General features: G+C 44.7%; 1 pseudogene; it reads right to left on the bottom strand.

Moving 5' to 3' along the window:
- LOC131421987 (acyl-coenzyme A synthetase ACSM2A, mitochondrial-like) overlaps positions 1-14107 on the bottom strand; it is a 74264-nt pseudogene extending 60157 nt beyond the window's left edge.
- Positions 14108-14429: the final 322 nt, after the last annotated feature.

A 14429-nucleotide genomic window follows, 5' to 3' on the forward strand; every position in this document is an offset into this window, starting at 1 on the left:
AGGAGCAATATTTTAGCTACAGCATATTGGTTATAGTGTTGTTTTTACTAGCGAAAAATTTGGAAATCACCTATTGACCAACACAAGGCATAAAGAGCGGTAGAGACAGACTATCCACTATGCAGTCATGAAAAATCACGCTGTAGATTGGTGCTAACTGACCCGGAAAGAGGGTCACCCAAGATTCTTCAATGATAAAAGTGAGCTACAAAATGATATGTTAAGATTCACCCCTATTTCTTTTTTAATGTATATATTTAGGGGTCCGACCCGGTGGTGCAAGCAGTTGGGTGCGTGCGCTCTGCTGCGGCAGCCCGGGGTTCGCCAGTTCAGATCCCGGGCTCGCACCGACGCGCCACTTGTTAAGCCATGCTATGGCGGCATCCCATATAAAGTAGAGGAAGATGGGCACGATGTTAGCCCAGGGCCAGTCTTCCTCAGCAAAAAAGAGGAGGATTGGCATGGATGTTAGCTCAGGGCTGGTCTTCCTCACAAAAAAATAAATAAATAAAAATAAATAAATAAATGTATATATTTATATAACTAATGAGCTAGCTAATTTGCTAGCTATTCAAAGTACTTTTCTCTGGATGATAAGAATATGAATAATTTTCTCTTTTCTCTTCCTTTCTGCCTTCCTTCCTCTCTTTCTCCCTCCCTCCTTTTAATATCTTTACTTTCTGTTATTTTTCCTCAATGAGAAATGTAATAACTAAATTACTGAAAAATTGGTGTTTTCCTTCCCTCCTTAGTGCCCCTAACAAACCTGCACATCATAATGGGGAATGGCGGGTCCCAGGTGGCCAGGTCTGATTCTCATTGTCTTGGAAACTCTGCAGGTGATTCCCTGTGGGAAGTCGTGGGTGGATCAGCAAACCTCAGGAGGCTCACAGCTCACAGAAAAAGAAAGACAGACTCAGCAGAGCAGGTCCTGACACAGTCCTGAAGTGGCCTCTCATTTGGTGGCTCCCTCCCTCCCCTTTCCCTGGCTCCCCCTTTACTGGAACCCTCATCCTAGGGGTTGCCCTACAGTGGAAAGCAATCTGATTGACCACTCCCCAGGGAAGAGGAACTAAAAACCACATTATAATCCCTTTAGAAGGAGCCATACTTTAACAAGTGACCACAGACACCAAAAGTCCTTTAAAATAATATGGGATTAAATTATCTGCCATAAGAGGACCAGCTCTGCTTGAATCCTGAAATGAATCCTACAGAGAGGCTGGTGTCCAAAGGAGCAGTCCCTAAACATGGCCTCCTCTGAAAGGCTGAAAGCCCATGCCATGACTCCATTGTCCTTCCCCACATGTGCAAAGTTCTTCCACATCACAGCCCTGCCATGAGCCTTCTCGGGAGTTCTGCCAGGGGACCCATTAGCCATAGAAGGATGTAAGGTAAAAGACTGGAGAGAGGAGGCGAGAAGTCCTGAGAGTCCCAAGAAGCAGCACTGGGGAAAGGAGTTGGGGGGAAGGATTCCCCAGGTAGTTTGGGTAAGTGGCATAGTGTAGAGCGACGGGAATCCACATCGTGCTCACAGGGCCCCAAGAGTTCCAAGAAGGTATCTCAGCAGGTGAGGTGGGGTCCTAGTGGGTTCCTCTCCCCACCCCTCACTTCAATCTGAGCAGCTTAGTACAGTGCCTGCATGTTCAATAAACTCAGGTCTCTGCAGAAACACTACCCCGTTGCAGGGGACTTTCCTGACCACCATATCTGAAACAGCAGCCCCTCATCCCACCTCACCCCTTCTCACCAGCTTGACTTCTCTCCACAGACCTTCTCACCATCTGCCATGTCATATATTTAGTAGCTTATGTCTCTCTCCCGACTCCTGCTAGAATGTCATCTCCGTGAGAGCAGGAGCTATGCCTGTTTTGTTTCTGCTGAATTGTCAATACCTATTCCGTGGTAGGTGCCCAATAAATATTCACTGAATAAGTGCATGATAAATGGTGGCTCATGTTTTTATTATTAAAGAGCCTTTTGAAGCCCACCACATTCACCAGCCCATGGTTCTAGGAGCAGGTACCATTTCTGTCTGGCCATAGAATTCTCAGATGTCCAGTCCTGTCTGGGCCCTCCAGCGCTCCAGAGTGTCTGGAAGGAGGGTCCCCCCTCTGCTGAAGCAGTTCTGTAGATGTGGGAACTTGTAACTGAAAAGAGAGGTCATTGTTCCTCTGAGCCTCCCTGGAACCAAACTCTGCCTAGAGCTGGATTCTAGGTGCTTTGACAATGAAGTTAGCTTCATGGGGCTAACCGTGCTCAGAGGGCCAGATAGATGAGCACGTGTGTATGTGGGGGAGGCAAGAGGAGGCGCCAATAGACCAGAGGCTCTTTCCAATCCCTAAAGCCCCATCTCCTGGAAAGATCCTGTTGAACCAACATCCAGGAAATGATGGGGGCTCCTACCACATTGTTGACTGGGTAGCTGGGCAGGGCCTGGAAGGAGAGAGCCAGCTGACACTGCCCATCAGGTCAGATGCCAAACTAACTGGTAGGCACAGTGGTTATGAGCATGAGCTGTGGAGGTGGGCTCCGGATTTAAATCCTAGCTTCTTTGCTGTGTCTATTTCAGGCCACATGAGCCCCAATTCTCATGCACCCTCAAGCCAAAAATGACAGAGAAATGACCACCTATCATTATAGGGAAAAGGTCCAGGACAAATTTGGAACATTTTTGTCAAATCCTGGCAGCCTATTCCTGCCAATGTAATGACTTGCCCCCATAAACACACTTCTAGAATTACATAAACCTCCAGTCACCAAGGAAAAGACATCAGCCACTGTAACAAATCAGCTATGTGGTCTTGGTTAAGTCTTTAACTTGCTGGGACTAGCTTTATAATAGATTAATTCCAGCCCTATTTCCCAAAAATATTTTTGGGATACAATTCACGTAGAAAAGTGCTTTGAAAAGTTAAAATTGCCTACAGACAATTCAGAAGAAGTGCTACTAAAAAATAGCCAGTACTGAATACTTGCCAGGCCCTGTGCTATCTCACTGAATTCTCACAACAACCTCACAGAGTTCGCATTATCACTCCCATTTTAAAGAGGGGAAAACTGACTCAGAGAGTTAAGTAACTTGCCCAAGGTCACACAACCAGCAAGTAGTGGAACCAGCATTTGCACCCTGTACTCTCAACTGTTATGCAATACCACCTCCATCCATGCTTTGCTTTGGGCAGAATTTATTACAAAGATGGTTTAGGCAAAAATATATAGAAAAAATGATTAACATTAGTGCATGATGTAATTGTTTCCTCTGAGTGCCCTTGATGAACTGGTATAAGTTATGAAGATCATCCCATTTCCCTTACTGCGTTGCCTTACAGGAAGCTCAACATGTAATTATCCACTTATTTGCTGTACTTCTCCTTACTGTCTTTAGTTTCCCCTCTTCCCTATCTCCACCCTGTATTTTCCTAATAGGCTTTATAATTTTACATTGTTTTCATGTTGTTTTTTTCTTCTATTTGTGACACTTAAAAGCCACTTCAAATCCTTTTTTGGAAGGAGGCAGAGTAAGAATTTGTTTAAAACAGAGAATGACAGAATCACCTGAAGAGAATCTCCTGAGAGAACCCAGACCATGCCTGACCTTTTGACCTTTAAGGATATCATCCACGCCTCAGTTTGCTCCTGGGGTCTCTTTTGCCAGCGAAACACAAGTCGGGGTGGGCCATCAACTGCTACAGAGACCTGGAGGCCCCAGGATGCCAGTGACCCAACTCCCCATCACAAATAGAGTCCAACGTAGGGCATGACTTCGCAGGCAAAATGAGCCCATTTCCATTGCTTTGTTGCCCCAGGGTAACGTAGTTTATAGATTTCATTTAATGGCTACCGCATCAAGTTCCACTAGAAAAACTCACATTTATTCTTCAAAACTTCTCACAGATAATAGCCCCAAATTGGAAGTCACCCTGATGTCCATCAACAATAGGATGGAAAAAGAAATTGTGATAGGGCCACAGAATGGAATACTATACAGCAATGAAGAGCACAAACTTCTAATATGTGCAACAATATGGACAGTATTCACAGGGAATGTTGAGTCAAAGAAGCCAGACACAAAAGATTACATATTGTAGGATTCCACTTCTATGAAGTTTAAGAAGAGGCTAAATTAATCTATGGTGGTAGAGGCCAAAAGAGTGAATAACTTATGAACAGGTGTGGACAATGGCCTGAAGGGGGATGAGCACTATCTGCAGTGGTGGGAATGTTTTACGTCTTGAGATGGTGGGGGTTACATGGGTGTCTGTTATTGACTGAATGTTGTGTCCCCCACTATCCATGTTGAAGCCCAACTCCCCATGTGATATTTGGAGGTGGGGCCTTTGGGCGATAATTAGGTTTAGATGAGGTCACGAGAGTGGGGCTTCTATGATGGGATTACCGTCCTTATAAGAAGAGGAAGAGACACCAGAGCTCACTCTCTCCACCATGTGGGGACACAGGGAAAAGGCAGCCTTCTGTAAGCAAAGAAGACAGTTGTCACCAGGAACCCAACCATGCTGGCACCCTGAACTCAGACTCCCAGCCTCCAGAACTGTAAGAAATAAATGTCTGTTGTTTAAGCCAGCCAGTCTATGCTATTTTTTTATAGGAGCCTGAGCTGACTACTAAAGTGTCTAACATATGTAAATTATTTTCAACCTGTACACTGAAGATGACTGCACTCTATACACACACACGCACAAACACACATACACATACAGATGGCACCACCTCCAATATTCCATTCTTCTCTTTTACACTTGGTTCACCACCATCTATCTGATACTTGACAACAGAGCAAGAGCCCATTAAATGCGTGTTGAGTAAATAAATGACCCATGATGCCTGTCTCCTGAATATATTCCTTTTATCTGTATATGGGTCTCTCTCCTTCCCTGGACCATGAGCTCTATGAGGGCATGGACCATTTCCATCTCGCTTACTGAACACTGTCCATCTGTGTGACAAGGATTAGTCAAAATTAGGTGAACTGAAAGAAACTGCAATAAATTGGAGTGTGCAAACCTTGGGTTCACTCTGACCATTTGGTGCAAACTGGATCCTCTCTTACCTTTAGAAGGACCAGTGGGTCAAACTTTGGTAAGAGTGGATCAATGTGCATGCTCCTGACAGCCAGGGTTCCAGAAATGAGGCCAAGAGGTTCAATATCCAAGCTGTGTCTCAGATGGTCCATATTATGTCAGAGGCTTTCAGGTCTGTCCACATGCTGAGAACATGGAGGAAACACACGTACATATACGTGACTGCAAGCTGGGGTGAGTAGAGCATGAGTGTTTGCATACGTGTCGGGAGGGGTAGGTGTGTGTACACAGGTCTGTGTGGACCTGAGTGTGTTTGTGTATGCTCGTAGCAGTGTGTGTAAGTGTGAGCAGGCAGGGGGAAGGAGAGGGCTTCTATCCACACATCCTTGTATCAAGAAAGAGCAAGTATTCAGAAGGTGTGACCCCAGCTCCCATGACTTAACAGGTAATTGGGTCTCATTCACTTTATCCCCAGAATGTAGTACAGTTTTGGCGTGTGGTAACCATCCAGGAAACGTTTACTAATGGAAGACATCTAAGTGAATATTCTAACAAGAGCCTTGCTAAGTTCAAGTTTGGCTGGGTAAACCTTTGGTTCTCTTTCTTTGAAGAATCATGAATTTCCTGAGCACAGCTGAGGGTCTGGTACAGGGCAAAACTTGTTCCCTTTCTTCAGGCCAGAATAAAAGGTATCAGCCCTGTTTTAAAGCAAAAGTGATATACGCCAGACATGAAGAACTTCCTTGTGGCAGGGAATCTCCATAGTGTGTGTCCCTTCCTGAAGATGATTAATGCTTTCAGCTCCGTAGGGAAATTGGGTCATAGACTATTAGGACCAAATTTTGGAGGGGCTGGGAATTTAACATCTTAGTTACATTTAAGTGATTTATCTTCTCATCTTTTAGAAACTGCATTTTACCATAGCTATTCCATGAAATAATTTCTATTAAATAATTTAATTTTCTGGCACCACTGGCTCACAGGTGGGACATTTAAGTTTTTGAGGGTTTTTTGTATTAAAATATTTTTCCAGTTTTAATCATAAAATTAACATGGTAAGCAGGATCCACTGAAAAAGACCCTGAAGAGCTCTTGTTATTATCGCATGACAATCTTGGCAGAGTATTTCCTGATTCCACTGACAGTGTTGGTGTAGAGTGGAAGGACATTCTGAATTATGAGATCTGAGATCCAGAAATTCTGAGACCTCAGTTCATCTAACTAACCCAGTTACAGCTTCTACGTCAACGGATTTGAAAAGCAATTTGCTGCTGACACAAACGCCCTCTCGGAATCCGGAGCATCAAAGCAAATTACTAGCACCCCAAAGGACAAGATAGAGAGCAGTCTGGGGAGAAACGCATATAAACTTTACGTTCATCATTCAGTCTAGTAGACATGTGGCTCAAACCACTGAAGAGGTGTTGAGATACCATGTTATCTGAAACAGAAATGTCCCACCAGAGGTCACTGGATACCCAGCTTGCTAAGCCCTGCTCCCTCGTGTCCCCCTTCCCAACCGTCTATCTCAGAAGCATCAGATGGTAGCCCACCCCAGTAGAACTCGATTTGTGCTCAGGCAAGTCTCAAGGCCTGGTCGTGTAGTTCTCTGCAAAGAAAGAGCTCTTCTTAACCAGCATCCATCCTGGCCTTGATGCCCAGGCTTGAGTGGGAGTGTTGTGCCATCTTGGGAAGACCACTGGTCCCGCTGGTGAAGTCGATGGCAGCTGCTTCTTGGCTTCCAGTCTCCACACAGTGATGGGTGGATGGTTCTGACAGAGACACGGACTGTCACCTTCTCAGATCTGCCCTGGACACCAGATGTCTTGGTGACTCATCTCTTCCCACCTTCCCCCATGCTGGCAAGGGCAAGTCAGCCAACCCACTTCAGAGGGGGGCTGATGAAAGGTTAAGATGATGAGATTCTGAGTCACTCAGACTTGGGCTTGAAAACCACTCGGGTTTGGCACTTAGTTAACTGTGTAACGTTGGACCATTTATTTAACTTCTCTGAGTCTCACTTTCCATATCTGTGAAATGGGATCAATACCTGTCTGTTTCATTGAGTTATCGAGAAAGTTAACTGTAACACAAAGGAAATGAGCAACTTGCTCAGCAAGAACTCAATAAATGTTGATCTGATTGTTGTTTGGAGCCCTAGCATGACACCAGGTAAGGAGAAGGTGCTCAGTTAGTATGAGTTTTCCCAGTACACCCTCTTCCATTCCCATGAAGCATCCGCACATCTCCTGAACCCCTCCTCCAGTGTCCCGATTTCAAGTGTCAAAGCTGGTCTCATGTTGTCCACTTCTCTGACAGTTATCTTAAAGACCATGACATTAGAAAAGCTTTCATTCTCCCTAGGGGTTTCCTAAGGTAGGTGTCTCTAATGGGAGGATTTCAGATATGTGACAGAGAAATGCATTCTTCCAGCCAGTCCTGCTACTGACGGCTAGAATGACACATAGAGTCCTCTGAATTGAGAAGCAGCCTGGCTTAGGGATAGAGAAGGTGGGAGGAGGACTCTGGAAACTCAGTATTCAGCCTGCTCTTCTGTTTTGCCTCATACACTCTTGGCCTCACCTCTGATTCCAGCAATGGTTGCAGTGAACAACTCTGGGCAAGTTTCAACACATATGGTGTTGCTTGCAGTGTGGACCACAGGTGATTCACTTTGTGCCCCAGGGCTTCTCTGTTGCCACCATGGCACGGGACTCTGAGCCTGCTCTGCATGCATGTGCAGCCCAGAAGCATGGGGTAGATAATGCCCCCCAGTTCAACTCTCCACCACTGGGGGTCAGGTTCTGATGGGTCAACATTCAGTCCTTTAGTGGACAATCCTGAGAGGCATTCTGTGTGCTCCTCAGAAGGTTCCTGCAGATCAAGCCCCACTTATCCCTGCAGTGACTCAATAATAAACTCTTGCATTAGCTTTTTCTTCTTCCCTGCTTCACTCTCCCCAGTCCCACACTCTGCTCCCTGGACTTTCCCAATAAAGCACCTGCACAGAAGTGCTTGGTGCCCTTTCTACTTTTCGTGAAAACCTGGGCTAAGACGTGTAGGTACTCACTGTATTAGTGTCTGAAAGTCCACCCACCCATCCCGGCTTTTCTCAGACACCAGTCGCTTTGTTTTCAGAGATGGGCAGTCAGGCGCTACGGTGTCCACTGCCTGGGTCACTTCATCTCCAGCTGTGATGGCCCTGGCCTTGGACAGCTGTAGCCTATAGAGAACGTCTTTGGCTTTCATCTGGATAGTCCCAGGCATGAAGACGAGGCCTGGAGAAGCCAAATGACTTAGAGAGAACTGGAAGGGAGGGTTGTCTTCTTCCCCAGAGAAGCCCGATGCAAACAGCCAGTGGGGAGTAAATGGAGGAGGGGAGGTCGGGTAGTGGTGACCAATGGGGAATAACAATAACAAGGGGACAAAGGATCAGAGTGATTTGAACCCAGATTTCTCTGTGTTATCAGAGCTGTAAGGGGTCTAAGGAGAGAAACTGATTTGCCTAATGTTACACCATTGACAGTCTAAGGCCAATACAACCTCCCCCCGCCCCCAACACACACAAAATGCCCTGCAGGAGTTTCCTGTATCCAGACTCACACAGTCACCAAAATAAGGAAAGGCACCTGGAACTGTCCGTGGTCCTGCAGCACCACAGTGCTCTAGGTCCCGGCTTTTTTTCCCAAACCTGGGACACTGAATGCATTTTCTTAGGCAAGAGTGCTCTTGATCTTTCTTTGTTTTTGTTTTCTGTCTTGAAGAAACTCTTGTGACTTTGTTTTATTCTTTTGGACAATAACTAGACTTATGTTTCACCTTTTATGAAGCTGATTTCACGTTCCTCCTGTTAAATAGCTCTTAGCCCTGGCTCACTTTCTTTCCACTCGCAACACTTCAGGAGCCACATAAAAAATACTTTATTGCTAAAAAATGCTAACCGTCATCTGAGCCTTCAGTGATTTGTAATCTTTGTGCTGGTGGAGGGTCTTGTAAAAAACGCAACATCTGTGAAGCGCAATAAAGCAAGGCACAATAAAATAAGGTATGTCTGTAACTTGATGTATGTATACACTGTGAAATGATTACCACAATAGGTTAACATCCATCACCACACATAATTTCAAATTTTTCTTCTTGTGATGAGAACTTTTAAGAGCTACTCCCTTAGCAACTTTCAAATATATGATACAGTATTGTTAACCACAGTCCTCATGCTGTGCATTACATCCCCAGGACTTATTTTTATAACTAGAACTCCTCATCCCTTCTTGAACATCACCCGGGTACCCCCAACACAACAGTTAACAAATTGAACTAGTCGTCTTTCCTGACACCCCCATTCCTGCTTCTCCCTGTGTCCCTCACTCCAGGGAAAGAGAGCCGCATCCACCCAGTTGTCTAAGTGTCTGTGACTTCTCCATCACCCTGGCTTTCTTCCTCTACCATACGTCATTCCTCAAAAAATCCTGCTATCAGTTTCTTCCTCATTGTCTCCTAAATTCATCCACTCACCTCCACCTCCACCACCCCATCCGGGTTGAAGCCACCATCATCCCTCGTCTCCCATCTGGGTTTCTCACCCCCATTCTTGGCCTCCTTCATCCTATTGTCTACGTACCAACCAGAGTGACCTTGTACAAACAGAAAATGATCACATCATTCAATCCGTCCATGGTTTCCCATTCCTCAGTGGATAAGGGCCAGAACCCTTACCACGGCCCCTAGGGTCTGTAGTTCAGCGCCCACTCATCTTTCCAGGGCCATCTGCCACTCCTTCCTCCTCACTGCCTGGACTCCAGGCACACAGACGTCCTTGCAGCTTCTCTCATCATTTTCAAGCCTCCCTCCCCTCTGTGCATTCCCTCTGCTTGGAGCACTCCTCCCTGCCTCCTCTCCTGGCCAAATCCTACTCATCCTTCAGATCTCAGCCCAAATTTCACTTCCACTGAGCCTTCTGTGACCCCCTCAGATTAGTCAGTTTGAGTCTCCTTTTATAGCAAGATTGTCAAACTTTTTCTGCAAAGGGCCAAACAGTAAATATTTTAGGCTTTGTGTGCCAGACGCTCTCTGTCCCAACTGCTCAAGTCTGCCACTATCGTGCAAAGGCAACCAGAGAACCTGTGAGCAGGGCATGGCCCTGTTCCAATAAAACTTTATTTACAAAAACAGGCTGTGGCCTGGATGTGGCCTACAGGTCACATGAATAGGTCCTTATGAATAGGTCCTTATGAAATTCTCATGCCACTTGTTAAAATTGTGATTAAATAATTATGTGTGCAATTAATAGTTTAATAGCTATCTTTCTCCAAAGACCTGTAAGTCCCATGAGTACACAGACCATGTTTTGTTCACCCCATACTAGCAACCTCTAGCAGAGTGCTTGGCAAACAGTTTGCGTAAATAAATGGAAGAAGGATAATATTTCCATACGAGGAAGGACAGCACACTATGGGGAGGGGGCATCTTTGAGGGGGTGATGGTTGCACTTCTCTGCCATCAGTTTCTTTCATAAGGGAGACAGTGCCCAGTCCAGGTGCTCAATTACCAACCTGCTCGCATGCAGCCCAGGGTCACCAGCCACCACTCAGGCACTCGGGGCAGCACCACCACCACACGGTCCCCACGCTGCAGGCCACACGCCCCCAAGAGGACATCGGCCACCTGCTGGCTGAGTTCACACAGTTCGCTGAAGTTCCACATCACTTCATCCCCATCACTGCTCACCCACCACAGGGCTGGGCCAGGGGGCCGCTTCCCAGCCTGAAGAAAGAGAAGACCTACTGATCAGGCTGGGCTGGTACATGAGCACATAGAATAAATGCCAGTCTTGGGATTGCCCCACCAATGCTTAGTCGGCTTTTTAATCTCAGGACCCCTATAGGTTCTTAGGAAGTATTAAAAACCCTAAAGAATTTTTATTTATATGGATTCTATCTATCAATATTTACTGTACTAGAAATTAAAACTGAGAAATTTTATAAATGTGTGCTTTTAAAAATAACAGTAATAAAACCATTATACATGACCACAAATAAGATACATTTTGATACAGAGGTGAGTATACTTTCCCAAACAAAAAAAAAAAACAATAAGAGAGGCATCATTTTACATGTTTGCAAATGTCTTTAACGTCTTCCTTAATAGAAGACAGTTGGATTTTATTTTCTGTTTCTGCACTTACTTTGTTGCAGGATCACCCATGTGTAGCCTCTGGAAAATGCCACTGTGCACTTGTGAGAGAGTGAAAGTGAAGAAGGCAACTGTTACCTTAAATTGATGTATTTTTTGTTTGTTTGTTTATTTATTTAATTTCTCTCTTCCTTTCTCTATTTGTGTATTTATTTTGTTTTCCTTTTTTATCGTGTTAAAATACACATAAAATTTGCCATTTTAACTATTTTTAAGTGTACAGTTCAGTGACATTAAGTACATTCACATTATTGTTCAACTATCGCCACCATCCTTCTTCAGAACTTTTTCATCATCCAAAACTGAAACTCTGTACCCATTACAAAACAACTCCCCAGTCTCACCTCCCCCCAGCCTGGTAACCATCACTCTATCTTCTGTCTCTATGAATTTGACTACTCTAGGCACGTCTTATAAATGAAATCGCACAATACTTGTCCTTTTGTGTCTGGTTTATTTCACAACATAATGTCTTCAAGGTTCATCTATGTTGTAGCATACATCAGAATTTCATTCTTCTTTAAGGTTGAATAATATTCCTTTGTATGGATATGCCGATTTTGTTTATCCATTCGTCCACTGATGGACACTGGGTTGTTCCTACCTTTCAGCTATTGTAAATAATGATGAGCAGGGGTGTACAAATATCTCAAGACCCTGCTTCTGATTCTTTGGGGTACATACCTAAAAGTGGAATTGCTGGATTATACAGTCATTATTTAATTTTTAAAATTATTTATTTTAAATTTTTTGAGGAAGTGCCACATTGTTTTCCATGGAAGCTGTACCATTTTACATTCCCACTGGTGACGCACAAGGGTTCCAATTGTCTTAGTTTTCTTTTGGTAAAGTTTTGATTTCAGAGTCTCTGGTATCCTCAGCAGTCCCCATATCATAGTTTGAGAGCAATAATGCAAAGTCAAAGAGAAAATGTATTGGTAATTGGGTTAGATATTTCAAAATTCCTCTCCATAGAGTTGTACCATTTTGCACTTTGCCCAGTAATGTGTGAGTGTCCATTTCCTCATAGCCCTGTCCACAGAGCATACTGTCAAACTTTTGTATTTAACTGCACTGAGACGTAAAAAATCTTATTTCAGCGAAGTTTTAATTTGCATGAGTGAGGTGGGGCATTTTTTCTTACATTTCAGGGCCATTCGAGTTCACTCTTCTGTGAACTGTCCTTTCATCTACTTTGCCCACTTTTACATTGGGTTGTGTCTTTTCATTCTTGACTTCTAGGAGCTCTTTCTGTGTTAGGGATATTAACTCTTCTGCTGTGCTATGAGTTGAACATTTTTCCCCTGGGTGTCATTAGTTTTTTGATTTTGCCTATAGTGTTATTTGTCAAAGGAGAGGTTTTTATGATGTTTATGTAGTAGATTTATTAAATTACTTCTTTTATGGAATCAGGATTTTGAGTCATGGTAGTAAAGGCCTTCCTCATTATTCCAAGGAGCTCTTACTTTTACAGAAAAGCCAGAAATCTAAATTTTTATCTGAAATTTTTCAATTTTAAAATGTTGACCAAATTTTTTTAAGAACACTCTGCACCATGAGCCATCTTCAGCCTAGAGGCCCAGCATTTGCGATTTCCGCACTAAGGCTTTGTCATGACAACACCGTGATTATGACTTCTTTTAAGCCCATGCTGGCAGATCCACCTCTCTCCCCATCCCAGCCAAGATGAATCCTTCCACCCTCCATAAAAGTACACAGAACTTCAAGCGAAGGCAGGGGCGGGATCAGCAGTGAATGGGGTGGAATTTTAGAACTCCAGGGAGGGAAAGGAAAATCAGAAACTTCCTCATCACTCTCTTTCTCTGATTTCTCATGTTGGAGCCCTTTTGACAACCCCTGCCTAGCGGCCATCCTGCTTACACACCTTGATGACAAGGACACATAACTTTCTGAGAAGACTGATGCAGTCTTTGGTCAGTGCTGATTTTCTCTTATTAAACCCAAAGCCACCTCCTCTATGACCCCAACACACTAGTCCTTGTTTGACTCTGGGAGGTCACAACAGAGCACGTGCAGCATGTGCAGGCAAACTGTGTGTCAGCTGCCCAAGGTTTTCGCTCCACTCTGCACCAGTCTCTTAGGCTCGTCTTTATGCCAAGTTCATGCTCTCTTGCTCCCACCCCACGCTGCCTTCCTGGAAAGTGGACATCTTCATAGCTCATCCTACTGCCTGACATGTAAGTGCTCAATAAATATTTATTGAATGAATGGGTGATTAATGAACTCAGCCAATTTGTCCAACCCTGTGCCTCGTCCCCACCCCACTACCTTCTCCACGCCAGCCCCGTGATCCACCACATTACTAGCAAAGTTGAACTTGGCAGGGACTTCCTGGTGGCCCCACTGCAGGGCTGCCAATTGCCTGGTATGAATGCAGACAGTGAGCTTGGACATCTGAGCCCCTACAGGATACAAAGCCCCTGGAGTCTCCACAGCCAGTGCATGGTCAGACCTATGAAGGAAACAGGAGACAGAGGTCAGTCTTTCCTGTATAGTCATCAGTTGCTTAAGGAGATTCATCCCAGCTTTACGAGGTTCTTCGAGAAATTAATCTGTTGTGCTTGTGAGTGAACTGGCACATTTCAGTTTCCTTCTGGTGTGCCACTCTCCAAAAACACAACACCCTGTCTAGATCCTACATCTCCAGCACCTCTGACAGCTTTGTGAACACCCAATTCCATGCAATAAATCCCTTTGTTCTTAAAATACAGTGGTGTGGTAGACTGAATTGTTGTTCCCAACAATTTGCCCGTTCCCTGTAGTAGGATATATGTCCCCATTCATTTCCATGTGACTTGCCCAGTGCAATCTGGGGAAGAGTAATATCCACCTCTCATTGACTCTGGCTTGCCCATGGGATACACTTTGGTCAATGAGTGGATGCGACTGTGTGGTTGGCCAGGAACTCTTGCATTTCTGCCCTCTGTCGTGAGAGCAGCATGTCCCAGATAGGTGCCTACCTTCAGCCTGGTCCAAGAATGATAGCACATGTGAGCTGACCTGAGCCCAGCACATCCACGGCCAACCCACAGACCCACGGGAAAAAACATGCATGGTTATAAGCTCCTGAGACGTTGGGATGTTTGTTACTACAGTAAATGCTGACTAATACAAGTAGCCTCTATTTCCTTCAACTGAACCTTGACTCAGACATCTTGAATACTAAGCACCTAG

Source organism: Diceros bicornis, chromosome 26, assembly GCF_020826845.1.
Source record: "Diceros bicornis minor isolate mBicDic1 chromosome 26, mDicBic1.mat.cur, whole genome shotgun sequence".
Taxonomy (NCBI): domain Eukaryota; kingdom Metazoa; phylum Chordata; class Mammalia; order Perissodactyla; family Rhinocerotidae; genus Diceros; species Diceros bicornis.